This window comes from Dermacentor albipictus, chromosome 4 (genome assembly GCF_038994185.2).
Source record: "Dermacentor albipictus isolate Rhodes 1998 colony chromosome 4, USDA_Dalb.pri_finalv2, whole genome shotgun sequence".
NCBI lineage: Eukaryota > Metazoa > Arthropoda > Arachnida > Ixodida > Ixodidae > Dermacentor > Dermacentor albipictus.
In genome coordinates this window covers 7,199,759-7,215,991 of record NC_091824.1, presented here as the reverse complement: position 1 = coordinate 7,215,991, position 16,233 = coordinate 7,199,759, and the positions used below count along the sequence as shown (strand labels likewise).

The 16,233-nt window shown below is 48.6% G+C and overlaps 1 protein-coding gene across 14 annotated transcripts in view; it reads left to right on the top strand.

Moving 5' to 3' along the window:
* Positions 1-16,233, top strand: part of nab (NGFI-A-binding protein homolog) — a 1,159,032-nt gene that overhangs the window by 907,118 nt on the left and 235,681 nt on the right. The gene's annotated exons all lie outside the window — the stretch shown is intronic.

Sequence of the window (16,233 nt, the reverse complement as noted above, 5' to 3'; positions counted from 1 at the left end):
ATCAACTACAGAAAGTTCGAGCAGGAGGTTGGAAATAACAATACTTTCTGTTCAGTAAGGGCGTTCATTTCAAGTTTCAATTGAATGAGTGGAGGACAACAGTGACAGAAAATGGAGAGTGCTGTACCTGTTCACCTCTGGGTTGAATCGCTCGAAACGTGACCCAGTAGAACGCACATTACTGCTGGTTGTACGGCAATCATTGGACGGTTGCCAGGCATTGGAGCAAAGGGTGGGTAGATGAAAAATTGGAATGCACTACGTTTCTGCTAATATGGTCGCTGAACAGGAAACAAAACAAAAATCCCACAAGCTGTCGGGCAAACATACACAGTGGCGTGCGTGAAACATCTTGCGCGTGCTTCAAAGGGTTCACGGGCACCAAGATGACGCAATCAAGGACACAAGTGACATTTATTAGGTAGAACCCTTTTTTCAGGCATTAGAAAGCTTATGACTACTTTAGGAGTCTTACGGTGTACTTGTGCCATTGTGCTTGCTCCGTAGTTTTGTCTTGCAGGGGGTGTCTGCACACTGCGGCAACCCCTGTGGCGCCCGACCTCGACCACTGGTGGACGGGCGGACACGTTCCGCCGAGATCAAATATGTGTCTTGCTGGCCGCAGTCCTTCACCCAGTTGCTGGACCGTACGTGTCGAACGGGGGCTGTAGCTGAAGGAGGGCGAATTTCTGCAACCCATTGCACACTCCCTATAACTTCTGATGAGCACCAGTTTGACAGATCACACCTCCAATGCCAGGCTGAATTTAGTTCAGACCCCGAGGCGCACCATTTGAGCACGCGACACGACACTGCCAAAGTGATGCGCGTAGTTAGTGGCAGGCTTCCTCAACACTTTTTTTTCCATCTGATCCCGAAACACCCGCGTAACGCCATGGGGGCGCTTCATACACAGCGGACTCCGGTGCTGGCGCAAGCACACCGGAGCAGACGCCCGGTGGTCGCCGCAGGGTCCACTGCCATAATCGGCGTGTGAATATTGTCGGCACAACGTGCTAATGGCCGCCCTGTTTATGCACTGTGTTATGCAAAAATATTAAACGCGAACAATTTGAAAACAACTGCAACGCTTTATTTCATTTCCAGGTTCACCAGCATTTGTAACATCAGCCTAATTATAATTCAAAAGGTACACGTGAGCCTACTTCATCGTTGGAAACCGGTTACAGAGCACTATCACCGCCCACTTTTATGTAATGACGCGTAAGAGGCCTGCGTTGCCGCTCTTGTTTGTTGTTACACTGTACATCTCTCTTCGTTTAGCGTCAACGTCCTTCGTTGTTGTGACAATGCGTCATTTGTAAAGTGCCTGCGATCGGTCGAGTTAGAAGGGTACCTAGCAACCTTACTAACTATACTAATTAAAAGGCTAATCTTACTAACTAACTAACGTGTCATTAAATAATAACGAACTGAGTCAACTAAACTTGCTAAATATTTGCGTAGACTCACTACTACGGAATGTAACTAAATAATACCTAACCTAAAATGCTGACTTCAGTAATTATTTAAGTAATACTATCTAAGCTAACTAATAAACTAACTAAATCCTCGAACCAACTAATAACCTAACTTAAAGAACCAAACTTACAACTAAGGTTATAGCTAACATAATTATTTAATTAATTGAACTCGCTAATAACATACCCATCAAATCAATAATTACCTTCACTAACCAATTTGACTAGTCTAATAAATACCATAGCTAACTCACTAATTAATTAAACTTATTCCATAACTGAGCTAACTTAAACAGTTAAAACCAGCTGGAATCAATATTAACTAACGTAACAAAACTCACTGAATAAGCTAATTACATAATAACTAAGTAGTTAGCTAACTAAACTAACTAAATAAGTAATCTAACTAAAAATTAACCGAACTTATGACCTAACTTGCAAAGTAAAACTAATTATTTAAATTAAAATATCAATCAACTAATCGAACTAAGAAAACTAACCAGCTAAATTATCTAGCTAGACTAAAAAAATATTCACTAGCTGTACTGATAACCTTCTAGCCATAATAACTAAGGAAATATAATTAGCTCACCAACTAACTAACCAGTAGCAAACTTCCTGAATTAGCTAAGGAAATATAACCAACTTATCTAGCTAACTATAGTCGATGAGAACCGGTTATCTGTAGGCTATCCAACCCGAACACAATTTCCATAGACGAGGACAAGGAAATTTATTCACCCGTAGGCACGCTTACAACTGTGGTAAAAACGAAAAGTACAATATGAGGTACATCACATGTAATACATCATACTTGATGTAAACAAAACAGATTAACAAATGAAATAATAAATGGTGTCTGCTTGACACTGGCTTTGCCACACGCAACAACAACAACAACAACAAAACTCATTACCGCATTCATGCAAAAGCATTATTGTCGGCCTCGAATTTAGAAAAGGTACTCGGGGCATATACAGACACAGTCTGAACTCGGGCAACCGAATTTAGCATTATTCTGGCTGTAGAAAGACTTTGCCTCGGGAGACAGTTATGTACAGCGTAGACCAGCGGCGAAGAAACTCGGCATCACCGAGTTTGAACAACTGTTCTTCAAGATGACCCCATATTATAACCCGTAGTTTCCGCATTCTGAGGTACATTGCTCTATTTGTCTGCCGAAATTGTTCTGCCATGTTATGGGAGCACCACAAAATGTAGCTAGCGCAGTAGTAGACGCGACTCGCAAACCGATCTCGGCGCTGTGGTGGTCGCACGATGGATATTCCAAACATTCTTGCAACTAGCTTCCAGAAGGTGCGTGCTACAACGCACTCCTTCACTACATGCGCGTTAGTCTCTGTTTGTGCGCAATGCATGCATTTATCATTCGCTACCATAGGCCAGCGTTCAAGCCTGTCTCTTGTAGGTAGAATGCCCCACTGATATTGCCAATGAAAATCCTTCACTTGAGAGGGCAAATTAGGTGAAAGGACAGCTGTCCATGTTTGTGTAGTAGCTGTCCGTGGAGGTACAGCTGTCTCACACAACATTTCACAAAGCCGGGAAACTGGTGTCGCACGCCACTTTGTAATTCTTAGTTGTACAAGCTGGCTTTGCAAGCGCGCAGCCGCCGCATACTGTGGTGCTGGCGTTACCGCCGTCGGAAGCAAGTTGCCTGTACTCTGCGGCATAAGCGTTCGACGGTAATGGCCCAGCCAATAAAGGAGCAGTGGCCTACCAGGGTACTCATCATCATCAAGTAGATCACCTGTACTCTTAGTGCACAACAGCCTACCGAATGTAACTATGCACGCCAAGCTCCATCTTTCGCTGGATTTTGGCAGACGCAAAAATTGCTGCGCTACGTATTGCGACTTGTTTAGCCAGAACCATGAGAAAATAAGTGAGTTTACTACTCGAACTGTTGGTGACGGCGGGAGAGCTACCCTTGCAGCAAACCACAGTTTACTGCACAATACGTTCTTAATGAAGAAAGCCCTTTCTGCCAGCGGCAGTGGCGACGCAGTCACTGCTTCTGACTGTTCTTTAATGGAGCTGACAATTTCTCGCCACGTGTGAGGTGAAACACCACTTGTACAAAATTTGATACCTAGTATTTGCATATGCTCGGTCTGTTTAATGTCCCCTGGTAGCGTTATTTCGCCGCGATCTAAATTTAATGCTTCACATTTTCTCATTTATTTTGCCCCCTGACATTGAAGCATATTGATTCTAAATACGAAATACCTCTACAAGACTGTCCCCATCCCGTAAAAACAAAGTGATGTCATCCGCATACGCCGATACTTTTATGCACCCTGATCCCGGCATAGGAAGACCTCTTATGAGCGGGCTCTCGCTAAACCGCCTTAACAACGGGTCAATCGCAAGCACAAACAATATGGGTGACAAAGGACAACCCTGCCGCACTCCCCTTGTCACATCAAATCTAGGTGTTAAAATGCTGTTAAGCAGTAGCTCAGCTGTGGTTCGCGAATACAACATCCGCAGGATGTCTACAAACTCTTCAGGGAAGTTATAGCATCGTAAAACCTCAAATAAGTACTGGTGTTCTAAGCGGTTGAACTCTTTGGCTTGGTCCAAGCTTACTAATACTCCTGAAGCTTCACGCGCTGTTGTGTATTGTATGATATCACGTGTTAAGTTCAGAGACGAAAATATACACCAGAACACCGTGAATTCAAAGCGCGCCGCCATATTGATGAGCGCCGGTCGCACCATCTATCCCAAGCGCCGCGAAGTAGCAGGCCTGGGCTGCCACGCCGGGAGATGCGACCCGGCGCGAAAGAGAAACTTGGGCTTTTTAGCTGGGCGGAAGGCGTGTTTCGCGTTTTTTCTAGCCTGTCATTTTCGCTGTCTCGATTCAATCAAACTTCAAGACCTCATGCAAGTCCGCAATGGCCACACTGAGTGATGTGCAGACTGCAGAAGCGAATACATCGGGTAACCACGTAAGCACGTAACCTGTGAAGGATTTTACAGCACTGTGTTGCTGCCATATATTATTAAAGCACGCAGAACATTGTCCTCTGCACTTTCAGTTTGGTCTTGTTTGTCATGGTCACTACTAGGTTAGCCGCGTTTGGCAACCAACTGGCGAGGTCGTTTGACTGCCTGATTAGCAGACGCCCCCCCCTTCACCACCTGCACATTGAAAACAAAATAGATGTTATAGTAAGAACGGATGTAGTTCTTTCCCATGCCATCACTGTTGCGAAGCTATAAAGTCCTCTCAAAATGAAATAGAAAATGCACTAGGCCAATTGTATCGTGCAACCATTTAAGAGTACAACATTCAGAACACAAGCCTACAGCACTCTAACAAGCAGCATATGATGCTAAACCTGCACTCATTGGAAAATGAGGAACTACAGTAGTTATAATGTTCAACTACATGTGCAGTCAAAGCCCGTATAACAGGGCGAGCATGACGGATGCAGGTGTTGTACAGTTTCACAAACCATGACAGGGCACATAAAATTAGCATCCCTACTTAAAGCTGCATCATCAGGGTAGCCTTTGGTACAAGACAACAACCGCACCTGCATTCCAAAAAAATTAGCCCCACCAACTGCAGCTACCTGGTATCAGACCTGTTTCGCTTGTGCGAGGCCATATCGCATTGTTAGCGCTCCCTAAAAAAACAGTAAAAAAAAAACAGGTGAGAACGAGCAAAATTTTGTTACAAAATACAACAATACTTAAGCACCTTATTTTCCTCGCCTTATGAACGGAAAACTTTTGCGCTTTGCCCCGCATAACAGCCCGCACGCAGTTTAGAGCTCAGGAGGCTCAAATGAATTCGTTACGAATGACACCTGCAACACCAGCTCGTAAAGACAGGCGTGCTGCACGAACGCCTTCGGCGGCGAGCAGTCGTCATTTACGTTTTTGTGGACGCATGCCACGTGACGAGCAGACTTCGGTTTACTTTCATTAGCAATAACGCTCACCAGCAGGGCAACATACTATCGCCTACAACTTGTCGTTCACGCTTAATGGTCATGCCGTGCACCAGCTGCAAGTGTCGCTAAGCGCAAACTCAACTGTTCCGCTTAACCATCGGGAGCTCTGCCTGAATGAAAACACGAAAAGGCTTGCCTTCTTGTTATAGCCAAGGCGAAGCACCGGCGCGGGATTCTGCTCTGTGGGCTTATTGTCCAGAAAGTGCTCAGAGCAAGCCAGCGTGTTACACATATTACGTTCGTAGGGCGCAAAGTTGAACGTGGCACCAAAATATACACAGATCGAATACTCACTCGTGCATTTTCACTGGGTTGGTAGTTCTTCCTATTCACAGAGCTATCCACCGGTGGCGCAGCTTGTCATTCTTCGTTGCGGATGGAAATCGGTGCAGGCTGAAAACACCGCACCGGCACGATTCCCTACGTGTATTGTGCTCTTCGCAAACAGCGCTAAGCAACCTGCTCCTTTTGCGCTGGTTATTTTGGCATCCAAATACGACGCAACGATGCCTAGATGACTTCTTGTACTTTGGATCCGCGTGAACGGGCACATTTCCACACTTCGGAGTCCTAGAGCTAGCGCTAGCCATGTCTGCTGGTCGCTGGCGAACACACTTTGGCAGCCCAGAACAAAATGGCGCTGGTCGACCGGGCATACAGGGTGCGAGAGTATGCGTTCGATTAGTGTGGGTGTGAGGCTAGCGTATTCTGGTCCATACTCCGACCCGGCACGGAACATGTTTGATGTACACTGACTATTTTCGGCCATAATATCTTCATGCGATTTACAAGAAGGGTTGTCAATATTTTATAGTCTGTGTTGAGCAGCGTTATAGGCCTCCAGGATGAGGGTTCTGCAAGGTTGGAGTCTGGCTTTGGCAAGAGCATTACGCGGCCCCGATTAAACGATTTAGGAATACCTTCCCGTGCAAGAATGCCGTTAAGGAGCGACACTAAGGCAGTGCCTACTTCCTCCCAGCAAGATCGGTAAAATTCGACTGGTAAGCAATCTGGACCGGGTGTTGATCCGCTGTTCATAAATCGTATAACGTCAAAAATTTCTTGCAGATTTGTTGGAGATAATAAATTCTGGCCTTCTGTATCTTCTACTTGAGGTAGGTTAGCGCAAAAGTTTGAAATTTCTTCACTCAATAGCTCTGCATTATAAATCTTTTCCGATGAAAATGCGTCTGAGAACCAGTTCCAAAAAAATCTTTTGATATCCTGCCTCGCACCACTCTCTGTGCCATCTTCTTTTATAACCCTTTCAATGAAAGAGCTGCCATTCTGCCTCCTGCTGGACGCACGAGCCAGCCGCAGCAACTCAGGGTCGGAAATTGGCCTGTTGGTCATCCACGCCTTTGCAGAGGCGCGAGAGTACCAGCTCATAAGTCTATGGTAGCGTTCACGCTGAAGATCTAGGTATTCGCGAATTAACTGTGTTTGGGAGTTACCGTCTCGCACTATTCTTATCCTTCTCAGGCACTCACAAAGCTGTTCGGTCTCTTTTCTTTTTCTTTTCCTGCTAGCTGCTATGCATACTGACCTCCACCTTTCCTTTAAAGTATCCCACGCTTCGATATTGCATTCATAATCACAAAATGATGTAGCTACTGACGCTTTTAGTTCGGTTACAGTCGCCTGGTCACGCAAAGAAGCAATGTCTAGTCTCCACATGTCAGTGCGTTCACCTGGCCTTCCTTCGAGGTTCGATATGACAGCGAAAGGGCGATGATCTGAAATGTACCCGGCGTCCGCGGGGAGAGCGAGGATGCTGCACTGGACAATTTGCGTTGTTAATTCAGGGGGGAAATACATTCGATCTAGACGACATTGCGATTGCCTCTGCTGCCATGTGGCGCCAAAACTTCCGCCATGAATATGGACCCAGGCATCCGATAAATTGTATTCTTTCACTATACGAGATAATTCAGTTGCGTGCGTATTGGAAGCGTATTGTCGTGGCCCTCGTGAGTCGCGCATGGGGTCGAGCACACAGTTAAAATCGCCAACGATAAAGAATGGGTGGTTGTCTAACAAAAAAGGGAGAGTCTCGCAAAGAAGTCATTGCGGTCTGACCGTACGGCGGGTCCATAGACATTCAATGCCCGAACTTTCCTCTCACCCCAGCAAAAATCAAACGCTTTTACACGACCTTCCAAGTCAAAACGGCGGTGACTTCCATGTAGAAGCACCCTACGAAAAACCACCACTCCTATACCACGAAATCTCCCGGGGCTATATGAAAAATAAGCTTTAACAGAAAATTTACCGCAAAATCTTTTAACTTCCTGCTTGTTTCTCAAGTTACACTCCTGAAGAAACAGGAGGTCGACTTTTTTCTCGCGAGTGAAATGAATTACTTCCCTCTGCTTATCTATGCTACGAAATCCTTGTGCGTGAAGTGTCATTATGTGCAAATACATGGTGAGTTAGTTGCGTGCAGAAATAGACTAAGACAAATGGCTTGCCACAAGCTGGTTGCGAACTGAATCGGCGTCGTACATCAGTGCAACAGCCAGAACACGGCAAAGTCAGCAATGACTTAGGAGTATCACAGCGGCGAAAGCGAAACGGGCACTGTTCACGTTCTTCACACAAGTTAGCCGGAAGCAAGCTGATTACTAAAATACCGAGGTTGCAGACGCTCGCACAGGGACGGGAACGCGATGTCTGCGTCAAACACCGTTCCGTCAACGCTGCCTGAGCTTCGTAGCGGGGAGTAGAGGAAAAGCAGCCCTGACGGGCAGCAGAAGCAGTGTAAGGCGCCATTGTTAGTACGTCTCCGAATCGGAGACAACGTCCATGGTAGTGGTGTCTCATGGCATTTTCTTGCATTTCTTGGAGGGTGTCGCCATTGGTTCCGATGACGTAGAGCTCTCTGAACAGAGCATTCTCTGGGCTTCTTCAGACGCTGTTTGCGAGCGCGTGCGTCCCTCTTTCACCGCTGTACTAGAACCACTCGCAAACGCGGTCGTTGTGTTGGCAACCGGCGTGATCCTCGACGGACCGGCCGAGACTTCGGGGAGGCCGCGATGGCGTCCATCCGAGTTCTCGCTAGCGTTCGGTGTTGTAGCACATGCAAGGGGCTGTTCCCGCTGCGATAGCGTAGACTGGGCGTCTAACTTAGGCTCCTCATCGTCTTCCGTGGCAGACGACGCCATTGTGGCAGGTGGCGTCTTATTGATCTCTTCGTCAGTAGAGGGAGAAGAAGACGCAGCGTCGCTGGCATCGGGGGACGCTGGCGTCGACGCCTCTGGGGCACTTTCTTTTCCTGGTTGATCTGTGGCTTGCGTCTGTGCTGCCTCTTCAGATGTATTCTCGCCCAGGCCTGGCAGGGCGGGCGTCACTGGTGTCACTGCAGCAGCATACGAACGTGGCAACACACAGTCAACAGTGGCGTTCTCGCCATTACAACGTCTGCATGGCGCGTTGCACGTTGCAGTCGCATGGCCGAAAATGGCACATCGGGCGTATCGAGCTGATGTGCAGGTGGCCCCAAAATGACCTTCTGCTCCGCACTTGGAGCACACTCCCTTCATTCCTTTGTATTCCAGCATTACCCGAAAGCCAGTCACCATGATGAAATTCGGTGGAGGTTTTACCATCTCGAGCTTGACCACTCGGCTGCCATTGCTGATGTCCGTCCTGTCCTTGAAAACGACGTCGGAAATGCCTCGGCATTTCCCATATGGTGCAAGTGCAGCAATCAGGGCGTCGTCATTGACACAGGGTGGAAGACGATAGACCGTCACATAAACCACTGGAGTGCCCATGCGTTCCAGCGGTACGACCTTGTTGGTGAGCAGCAGGGAGCCTTTTGCCGCCATCTTGGCTGCCTGAGCCGCGGAGAGGACAGCTGCCAAGAACTTGTTGTCGCCATGATGTTGCTGATACTGCAACCCTCCGGCACCTACGACTTCTTCGATGGAGTCGATGATGGCGTCAACCGGCGTCGAAACCGGTACATTGAAGAGAAAGCACTGGGCTTTCGTTGGGCGTTGAGAAGGCGCTGGTCTGTCCATGCCTGATTCACCTAAGCAACCACGACGCAATGCGTGGTGCCCAGGCTGATGATACGGACGTGAACATAGACGCGCCTGCCAATTAGGCTCGCTACTTGCCGTACGTCTAGCGTTTTGCCGTGTTTAAAACAACCTTTTACTCCGTATAGATCGGTCCTTGTGTCACTGGTTTCAGCACGAAACCTGAATATCTAAGAGGAATTTCAAGCGTGATTCTGACATCTCTGCTCAGCCACAACTAACGTTTTAACGTGAAGCAACTAGCTTTTATTGCGCAATGAGCCTAGTCTTTACATTAGCGGAGCAAAGTCATTAAGCTGCGAGTGGAATCCAGAAGGACCGGCTCTCTTTCGGAGAAGTACACGTGCACCGACTTTTATTGCAATAGCGATCAGGTGGTCCCTCCGCGCGTAAGGCGTACTTCCGCGGTCGGCGTCGCCGTGATGTTCCGTATAAAGTCGAAGTACGATAACATGGTCGCTGCACGCCATGTGTTGTGTGTGAAAGCGTGCGAGAGTGAGAAGGAGATTCTTCATGGGAAGGAAAGGTTGGGGTAAAGTGCAGCGCAGTAACTGTCTCTCAGCAGAGGACACCTCAACCGTGCTGCACAGGGGGTAGGGAATGAAAGTAGAGTGAGCCGACAATGGTGGAAAAGAAAGCGGGGAGGAGGAAGTGCGCCGTCTTCCATGTCGTGCTAGGCACCGGGGAGGGGGGCGGTTCAACGCTCCAGTGGCGCATGGCGCGACCGCGTGGGCCCTACATTGACGTCGATATGCCCTAAGAACATAGTGCTGACAGCTTCGCGTGCGCTGTATTCGCCGCTTTGTTCGCGCTGAAGCAAGAGGCAGCACGAAGGTCAATTCGGTCGCTTCTGTTGTGCCGCTTCCTCACTCCACGGCTTTGACAGCGAATGTGCGCGGTCATAGAGTGAGACGTGTTCAAGTTTGCTTGCGTGCGCGTGACACGGTGCTTGTTAATTTAGTTGGCAAGCGAATGCTTGCAAGTTTATACTATAATTTGGGCGTTTGGAATCTGCACCTTTTATAAAACAGACACTGTCGTAGTCAGCGAACTTAAAAAGGCAGAGAACAGCGCCAAAGCCTCGACGTTCTCAACCCTGATCTTCTTCTTGGATGAGCGGCGCACTCTGCTTCTCCAAGTATCGATAACATTCTTCACTGCAATACTAAATATAAAACTGATATTTTTACTTGATATCGTTTATATACCTGTTTACTAATTTGCTATCGCAATCGATGCTTCGCCTTTCGGGCGAAACTGCGACTTTTCTCTGCGTGGAGCTTGATTCTAATTCTTAGGTTGTAATCGACGATCGGCAAAGCGCAAATATAGGCATCCAACCGAAACAGTCTGTGCGAGGAAGGCAACTAGGGGGGAGGGGACTACGTCAATGATACAACGGTGCTGTGCAACGGTACAACGGTGCAAAGACTGGCTGCATTTGCGACAACAGGCGCGAGTTACAGGCTTCGTAGCTTGCGCAATAAGGGTTGTTTAGGAAATGTCCCTTTTCTACGGCAACTGTTGCATCGGATAGACCGTGTAGTGTCTTAATGACAGGCTGTGCTTGCATCATGCACAATTTTAGGCGATACAAGGGGCTGGGCATCTTCGGATTATTGAAGAAGATGCGGATACAGATCGATGTCTCGCCGGGTACTGGGTATATGCAATGCTGAAAAGTGCAGATAGATATGCGAGGCCTTTCGTATAGAAGAGTCTCATAACTGTATCAATCTCGAGCAAATAAATTGACTACTTGAACAAGAAGGTGCGTGGGGCGCACTCGTGATGGGAAAGTGGAAAAGTATGACATGTACTCCAGAATTAGATGTCTTGAGTGTTCCTTTAATGCTTATAGTCTTGGTTCAATAAACCCAGTAGATGTCCAGCGCCAGTCCTGTTCAGTTCGTGCAAATGTCTTCGTCTTCCTTAGCGCTGCAGCCATGGTTCACAACGCCAGTAACCAGCTTGACCAGCCTTCCGCGTTAGTTCTGCAGCCTTCTTCTCGCGGTAGAATTGGGTCGGTTCGAAGTGCTCCCTTTGGACTAAGACCAGAAAACGCTGTAGAATGGTCGCTGCCGGTAGCTGGCATATTTTAATCCAACGTTCCCGAGCGCCTTTATCTAGATCAGCACTATGCCCATTGTACAAAATTGAGGATGCGCGTTTTCAGTATATGGTAAACAAAGAGTGCTGTGTTTTTTTTTCTTCGATAAGCACAGCCAATGGCATGCGCACTTCTACATCTTTTTTTTAGTCATAGCGGTGTTGCTCAAATGTTTTTTACTTAGTGTCATCCATTCAATTTAGCAAACTATATTATTTCACCTAGCTGCCATAAGTCCGTGCAACGTCGCTAGGCCAAGAAATCTTGAGAACTCATGAAAGCATACCTTTCTTCGGATAATCTCCCATGTGTGGCGTGGTTCTGCTGTAGCTGCTGTTGCGAGGGAAAGAATCTTTAATGGCGGGAAGCTGGGCAGGTTAATCTGAGTGACCGACCGCTGGCCTACTACTCCACGGTGTTGAAGGCGTCTGGGGGAAAATTGACACAGGCTTTGAAAATCTAGGTTTTCGAGGCTTATGAGGAGAGCTGCGGAGTACACCATCTCCGTGCAACGCGCATTGCGAAGGGGCTGCTGGTGGCTCTGTGCTGTGGGCTTGGTTGGTACCTTGGTCACATATTTATGGAAGGTCCTTTCTTGTACGGTTGGCCGGCGCAAGATAAAGCGCAGACTGAAGCCATCTGGAAGTGATTTACGAAAAGCCCGGACGTGAGTTTGGAAACGAACACGCCGTCATCTTCATGCCATCGTCGTGGTCCTACCGCCTTCGTTTTGTCCCATCGTCACTGCGTTCCTGTTTCATTGTCAGTATGTCATCATCATTCCATCGTCAGTATGCCGTCCTCTCGACGCCGTCGTAATCATGCAGTGGTCGTCATTCCGTAGTCATCGTCGTCACTGTGTCGTCGTGACACAAACGTCGTTATCCATACCATGTCATACCACCGTCCTGGTGCCGGACTTGTTCCATCATTTTCGTTTCGTAGTGCTTGTCAAGCAGCCGTCGTCACACAGTTGTCATTGCAACATCGCTGTTCCGTTGTCATAAGGCACTCGCCGGCAACCATCGTCATCCCATGGTTGTCATGCAGACGGCTTCCTTTCATCGTCGTAGATGCATAGATTTAGCTATCACATCAGTTGGAAAGGTTGCCTCCTGCTAATTCGTTTTAATGTACTTCATTGGCTGAGGTGCTGTGAGCAAAGTGTAAAAAATAATAATAAATAAGTTCATACGCATGCACATTATGCGTCTTTTGGAAAGAGGGTAGAACGAAAAAGAAGTACCGTACAGCGCATAAAGCCCTCTTTGAAATTCCTCGAAGAGCCCATTGCCTAAAAATCGACCATAAACAGAGCGCCGAACTCCCCACTGCAATACATTCGGCCCACAGTTCTCGCCTTTGCTTGACGTAAAGTGGACATGTGAACAGCACGCGTGAGATGTGCCATCGCCGTCATTCAGTCGGAGTCATTCCATTGTCGCATATTGTCATCGTGCCATCAACGTGAAGCTAGCGTCGTTATTCCATTGTCGTCATACCGTCGGTGTCAGTCCCGTATCGTCATCCCATTTTTATTAGGCCATCGTGATCACTCCGCTGTTGTCATGACAGAGTCGTCATACGTCGGATCTGCGTGTTCGAGTGCCGCGAGTCTGTGTTGAGGGATGCGTTTACTGATCTACATGTGTCTCATTTGGTCGGGTGTGCTATAATTGTGAATTTTCGCTAAACAAGAACAACGTTCACCGCCAAAAGTAATTAAAGCTTTGCATATTCTGAATCCCACAGCGCGTGCAATTCGCATTTTTTATTTACCGTGTGCTCTCGCGCTAAACATCTTCTCGGTTTTCTGCACATAACTTGTAGCGCCCACTGACGTAGCTGCGTTCAAACTTTGAAGAGTCGGCGCTCTCGGTCGGCGCTGTGAAAAAAAAAAACGAGGAAAACAAAGTTGGGCGGTGCGTGCTCGCGGCGCAAGCGCGCACTAGTCCGTTCTATAAGAGCCCGTTCTAAGCTGGTCCTCTTGTTCTGGCGCTCTGCTGCAACCACTCTGTTCGCGACAGTGGTGACTCCAAACTACGAGATGACCGACCCCAGCAACTTACCGCCCTCGGGCAACCTTCTGCCTGATTCTACCTCGGACCCACAGGATGTCGCAGCTCTGCAGTTTCGCCTGCCCACGTTCTGGTGCTAGGACCCAGAGGTATGGCTCACCCAGGTCGAAGCCTCCTTCGATCTGCACCACATCACCTCGGAGACTTCTCGATATCGCCACTTACTTGCCACCCTGTTTCCTGAGGTTGCTCACGTTTAGAGCATAAAATAGTTGGACCTCCAAGAAGTTCCGGAACTACTGGATAGTGGACAAGATGGCGAGCAGCTGGCGGCCAAAAACGCTGTAGCGAGTCTCGGCAGGTTGGAACTTCCGAGAGAAAAAGCCCAGTCGACGCCATTCGGAGTCGATTCCCTGCTGGAGAACAGCTCCGATGGCCACACTGGAACCATCCACCATGAGTAGAGTAGACACGTCAGTTCTCGGGGGGATGAGAAGTACTGAATTGACAATGGCTTGTCTAGCAACGCCGAAAGCAGCTTGAGCTTCGGGAGACCAGGAAAGCGCGGATGAGGAGATCTTGTTCGAGTGAAGAAGGTCAGTCAGCCGGTACAGAAGCTCGGCACAGGGCGGAATAAAGCGTCGGGAGAAATTCACTAGGTCCAGAAATTCACGCAGCTGGCGCAGGGTAGTGGGTGCTGGGAAGTCTTGCACGGCCGAGACGTCGGAAGGCAGCTGACGAGTTCTTAGCACCGAGATGTGGTGACCCACGAATTTGAGCTCACGGAAGACCCGAAGACGCATTTCTGGAGGTTGACAACCAGGCCAAAGTGTCGAAGGTGTTTAAAGAGTTCCCGGAGGTGACGCTCATGCTCTCGTTAATCGGGATTCGCGATAAGTATGTCGACGTAGGCAAATATAGCCGGGAGGTCACAGGTTACCACGGCAATAAATCTTGGGAACGTTTGAGCTGCATTGCGTAGCCCAAGAGCCACGCATACATACTCAAACAGGCCGTCTTCGGGTTATCAGCATGCTCATGGGGGATTTAGTGGTAGGCCTTGACGAGGTCCAATTTACTAAAGATTTTGCACCTTTCCAAGTAGCCTGAGAAATCTTGAATGCGTGGAAGGAGATAGCTATCGTGGACCGTGTGAACGTTAGCCGCCACACACACGCCAGTCACCCTGTTCTTTCTTGGGCATCAGATGAAGTGGGGAGGCCTAACTGCTGGACGAAGGGCGAGTACCCAGTGGCAGCACGTGCTTGAATTAACGTTTAGCAATGGCCAGACGCTCAGCGAAAAGGCGGCACGGGTGAGCTGCGACGGGTGGACGACGTGTGACTATGTGGTGCGTTACGCCGTACTTGGGGGGCTGAGTTAAATTGCAGGGCTTCGACACGGCGGGAAAGTCTTCGAGGATTCAAGCCTACGGGCATGGTGGACTCGGCGTGTGGATGCTAGTGAGAGCGACGGCCGACAGAACTCCGGGGATAGAGAGCCGCGTGTTTCTGTCAATCGGGCGTCGGTGGCGCGTGCTGACGTCGAGGCCGAAAGGAAGTTGGAGCCGAGGATGGGCCGATTGCCGTCAGCAGCGATGACTACCCACCGGAACGTGCGCCGCAGACCCAAGTGGAGAGTGAGGAACTCTAGGCCATACGTGGCGGTGGAGGTAGAGTTCGCCGAGCGGAGCGTAGGGCCAGATGACCTAGAAATACTTGGAGGACGGTAGCACGATCACCTCGACACCAGTGTCTACAAATGAAACGCAAGCCGGAAATGTGATTCATGACAATGAAAAGGTGGCCGGGTTGTGAGGCGAGTTTAGATGCCGCCGTCAGTGATCTCGTAGTGCATTCACTGGCATGGGGTGCGGTGCTGGAAGGTACGATGTTACCAGAAATAGACGAGCTTCAGGACTCTACAAGCTCGGGAAAGAGGGAGGGCGGCTGGGGCGTGAGGAAGAGCCGCACTGGTCATGAGAGGACGTCCAAAGGGCGTCGATGAAGACGGCGAGCTGGTCGACCAGGGACTCTAAATGGGCTATGATAGAGGACTCTGGTGTTGAACAGAAAGCGGCCAGAAACTTTAAAGAAAATAACGTATTCGTTCATACTATGTGGAAACCGATGCAGCATTATTTTACTAACTTAATTTACAGTGAAACCCGTTAACTGAATCCATGTCGATGGCGACGGCAGCACTACCCATCTGGTACAGTTGTAAAGTTGATTCTCACAAAAGCGTTTAAATCTAAGGTTACAGGTGCGGTGTCACAGTTTGTCGCCCGCTTTCATGTACACATTCGTGCTCTGAAACAGCTGCTCTCGCAAACTGCAGTAGCTTTCGCAGACTTGACGGCGTTGCTTATTTGCAAAGCAGACCTCCATATCCTGTTTGTGGGGTTGTACGGGCGTTTCTTGCGGTCTTCGGTACGAAACACAGGGAAGGGCAAAAGGCAAAGTATGCACACTCGCAGCGCACCATGGTTGCTGTCTCGACCTCCGCTCATCTTTCTTGCATAACTTTTGCGCTTCATTCCGAAAGCCTTCGCTGGCGAGTATTTATTCTGGCTTCTTTGTTTCACCC